Genomic DNA, 4,575 nt, shown 5'->3' with positions numbered 1-4,575 from the left:
TTCAAAGCAGTTGCCCAACGAAATGAGCTAACTGACCACACACCAGAGATTTTCTGTCACACTGAGGTGGTGCAGAGTTGATGGATGTAGATGGAGAAATGTAGAAAGCAAGACGCGCTTTTTAAAAAATTCAATCATGGGATGTGAGTGTCTCTGGCTGGGTCAACATTTATTGCCCAACTCTAGTTGCCATTGAGAAGGCAGAGGGGAGCTGCCTTCTTGAACTGCTGCAGTCTTTGGGGTGGTCATGGTGTTAGGGAGGGAGTTCTAGAATTTTAACCCAGCTACACTGAATGAATGGATTTCCAGGTCAGGATAGTGGGTGACGTGGAAGGGGACTTTCTGAATGGGGTGGCCAAGGGAGATCATGATGGTAATCATAGAAGCCCTGCAGCTTGGAAGCAGGCTATTCAGCCCATCAAGTCCACACTGACTAACCAATCATCATCCCACCCAGACCCACCTCATCCCTGTAATCCTGCATTTCCCACGGCTAACCCACCCAGCCTGCACATCCATGGACACTATAGGCAATTTATCATGGCCCAGTGGTTAGCAACGCTGCCTCACAGCACCAGGGCCCCAGGTTCAATTCCAGCCTCGGGCGGCTGTCTGTGTGGAGTTTGCACATTCTCCCCATGTCTGTGTGGGTTTCCTCTGGGTGCTCCGGTTTCCTCCCACAGTCCAAAGATGTGCAGGTTAGGTGAATCGGCCACGTTAAATTGCCCATAGTGCTAAGTGCATTAGTCAGAGGGAAATGACTAATTGGGGTGGGTTACTCTTCGGAGGGTGGACTGGTTGGGCTGAAGGGTCTGTTTCCACACTGTAGGGAATCTAATCTAATCTAACCTAACCTGCTCAGCTTTGGACTGTGGGAGGAAACCAGAGCACCAGGAGGAAACCCACTCAGACACAGGCGGAATGTGTAAACTCCACACAGACAGTCACCCGAGGGTAGAATCGAACCTGGGTCCCTGGCGCTGTGGGGCAGCAGTGCTAACCACTGAGCCACTGTACCACTCCCCAAATCCTTCAGTACAAACTAGTCATGAGGTTTATTTCAGGACAATCTACCTTGATCTTGTTCTGAAATGTGGAAAATGATTGGCAATTTGAGGGAAGGCAAGTGTTTGTTTTGATATCTGAGCTCCAAGCAGCGTATGTTTGCAAAAATGGTTCCTGACAGATACTTGTCTAAGAGGTGCAGGTGAGAGTTTTCATTCCATGCCAGGTCTAGACTTAGTTTACATTTGGGAGCTGAGTTTGAAATTCAGCTCAATTATAACAGAGATACCTGACAGAGGGAAATAGAGAGGAGAGGGGATTGAAAAAGATTTGTCGTGCTTTCAGACTAGCAGCTAGAAAGCAAAATAATTTTAAATCAACTGGCAGCTTCTAGAATTTTATAAATATATATGTATTAAAAATCACATTGTAATGTTAAATTGAATCTGTAGCATTTCAGTGTTGTATGAGAGAAACTGACTGCTGAGTTTAATATTAGCAATAGTAATTTTTCATAGCATTCAGTGGGTGACAGTGAATTTATGACTTTTTTTGTATGAATTTATTCATTTCTTTATGATTTACATCACTGCATTGTACTTTTGAGAACCAAAATCATTTTCAGTCTAACAGGTATATTGTCTCAAGGGGTCCTATTAGGGCTTTTGAGTCTCATCTTTAGCTTCGGGATGTCACTCTCCCACCTCACAGTCAGAAGGTTGTGAGTTGAAGATACTCCAGAGACTGTTGAGCACTGAAAAGCAGATCAGAGGTTCCCTATTCAGCACCAAGGGAGTGCCACACTGTTGAAGACACTGCCTTGCAGGTGAGGTGTGAAATGGAGGTTGGGAAGATGGGGAAATTTACACGCAATAGTCTGAATTAAAAGAATGGAAGAGATTGGGAAGAGGTTTCAGGAATAGGGCGGTATAATGGGATTCAAACCATGGGCAAAAGTTTCAATAGAGGTTCAGGAGGCTCAGAGGTGTGTTCTTATCGAAACATGGAAAGTAGAAGCAGGAGCAGCCATTCGGTCCTTTGAGCCTGTTCTGCCATTTAATATGGTCATGGCTGATCACCCAACTCAGTCCCCTGTTCCTGCTTTCTCCCCATTCCCTTTGATCCCTCTAGCCCTATAAACTACATCTAATTCCTTCTTGAAAGCATGCTGTGATTTGCAGCACAGAATTTCACAGGTACATAGGTGTCTTCACCTGAAGAAGGGGCAGTGCTCCGAAACCTTATGATTTCAAACAAAGCTGTTGGACTAATAACCTGGTGTCATGTGAGAGGCTTGTAGGGCCCACAGGCCCAAAAATATCTTTTTTGCAACCTCTCCTAATGTTTTGGTGATGAGCCTGAATTTTATCCTTGTGTGTAAGTATATAACATACATGTTTAAGTGACAAATGCACTCTGACATCTGTAAGGGCTATCAAATTTTCTGGAGCATGACATTCCAGTGTTTTGCTTCTTGTGAACAGTTGCCTGAGCCAAACCTTAATCAGTGCAAAATTTCCCAGGACACTTCAGGAAGCTGAATGGAAATAATTGCCTCGGCAAGAGTCAGAATGTTTGTTCATTTGAAGATTGAAAAATCTCAAATATGAGATGACAAAAATCTTTTTCTTGCAGCGAGTAGTTAGGGTCTGGAATGCACTGCCTAGAAATATCGGTGGAGGCTGGTTCAGTTGAGGCATTCATGAGGGTACTGGATGGTTACCTACATAGAAACAAGGTGCAGGGTTACAGGGAAAAGGCAGCAGAATGGTGCTCAATGAATATGCTCAGAGAGCCAATGCAGACACAAAGGGGCCGAATGGCCTTCAGTACCGCGACAAATCTGTGAAGAGTTCAGCTCTGAGCAAACATTTAAGGATGTGGAGAAAATTTGGAAAGGGAGCAGGGGCTTGGAAAAATGATGCCAAAATTGCACAAATGATTAGAGTTCTGACAGTCAACCAGAGCAGGAGTCGTGAAAGGAATCAGGAAGAAGGGCAGAGATTTTCAGAGTAATCGTATTGGTAATGGAAGTTATGTGTCGATTTCAATAGATGGGTTTGCCTCAGTGTTAGTGTAGAAAGGATTGCATTGTGCTGTGGTTTAATTTTGATGATTTGTCAATGGGATGTGTAAGTCACTGGCTAGGCCTGCAATTATTTCCCTGTTCTGAAGAAAAACAATGCTTATCTCAGAACCTTAACTCTGTTTCTCTCTCTACAGATGCTGCCACACCTGCTGAGTTTCTCCAGCACTTTATGACATTATTATTTATTTATTTCCCATCCCCAATTTGTTAATCCTTATCAGTATTAATATCAATCTCTGATTCTAGAGCTTCCAGCAATTAAAAATTAATTTTAAGGGCATTGTCGCGAGATAGTATAGGAGAGATCAATCCTTGGGGAGCTGACATAAACATTTTTCAATTCCTTTGAGCATTTTATGTTTATCAGTGATATAAAAACAAATTACAGCAAAAACAAATTTATTTAACTGTCAGCCAAATTATACCTAAGGTTAACGACGCACTGTGCTAAAATGAGACACCATGAGGATGGGCATGTTGTGTGACCAATAGCAGGATTGTGGGGAAGACCAATAGCAAGAATGTGGCGATGACCAATAGGGGAGTGTGGGGGTGACCAATAGGGGGAGTGTGGGGTGACCAATAGGTGGATTGTGGGGATGACCAATAGGAGTGTGGTGATGATCAATAGGAGAAGTGTAGGGATGACTGACAGCAGGAGTGTGGGGTTGACCAATAGCAGGAGTGTGGAGATGACCAATAGGAGGAGTGTGGGGATGCAGTTGTTGGTTAGAGGAGCAAGGTTACTTATCATTTCTAAAGTTACACAATGGCAGGTCAGTTTGGTCAAGTAGAGTATACATCATGTGATATGTGTGAAGTCATCCAGAGATAGTTTTTTTATCAAAAATCCAACCTGTTTGGAGATGTGATGACACACCCCTGTGGCCAACATGCCTTGACATGGGTTTTGAGCCCAGATGTTCTGGCACAGAGGCAGCGACAATACCTACAAACATAAAACAGAATCCTTCATCAATTTTTGCATCATCCTTGTGCAGGGTCCATGCTAACCGTCTCTGTGTCATTCATTTTTTTTATGACTGAAGTGAGCAGAATTGGTGACTGGGAGTCTGTGCACAATCCACTGAATCCAAAGAGGTGAAGATTAATAGAATTGAGGTGGTGAAAGACAGGAACATTCTGAGTGAGTGTGAGGTGCGTAATTATGGTGTAGGGAAAGTGCAGCTTTCATAAGGTCGGTTTTTAAGGCCTGTATTTAATTGCCATGTTCTAACTTGTTGAGGAGAAAGTGAGGTCTGCAGATGCTGGAGATCAGGCTCCAAAGAAAACTTCCATATCCGCCACAGATTCACCTGCACCTCCACACACATCATCTATTGCATCCTCTGCACCCGATGTGGCCTCCTCTATATTGGGGAGACAGGCCGGCTACTTGCGGAGCGTTTCAGAGAACACCTCTGGGACACCCGGATCAACCAACCCAACCACCCTGTGGCTCAACACTTCAAATCCCCCTC

General features: G+C 44.0%; 1 non-coding gene across 1 annotated transcript; it reads right to left on the bottom strand.

Moving 5' to 3' along the window:
- Positions 1 to 4,050: 4,050 nt before the first annotated feature.
- On the bottom strand, positions 4,051 to 4,152 carry LOC122541956 (U6 spliceosomal RNA). Its single transcript, XR_015754312.1, has one exon. It is a non-coding gene; the product is annotated as a U6 spliceosomal RNA (small nuclear RNA).
- Between the last annotated feature and the right edge of the window lie 423 nt (positions 4,153 to 4,575).

This window comes from Chiloscyllium plagiosum, unplaced genomic scaffold, assembly GCF_037043375.1.
Source record: "Chiloscyllium plagiosum isolate Xiang-an unplaced genomic scaffold, Cpla_swu_hap1 HiC_scaffold_43, whole genome shotgun sequence".
NCBI lineage: Eukaryota > Metazoa > Chordata > Chondrichthyes > Orectolobiformes > Hemiscylliidae > Chiloscyllium > Chiloscyllium plagiosum.
This window is presented reverse-complemented; position numbering and strand designations above follow the sequence as displayed.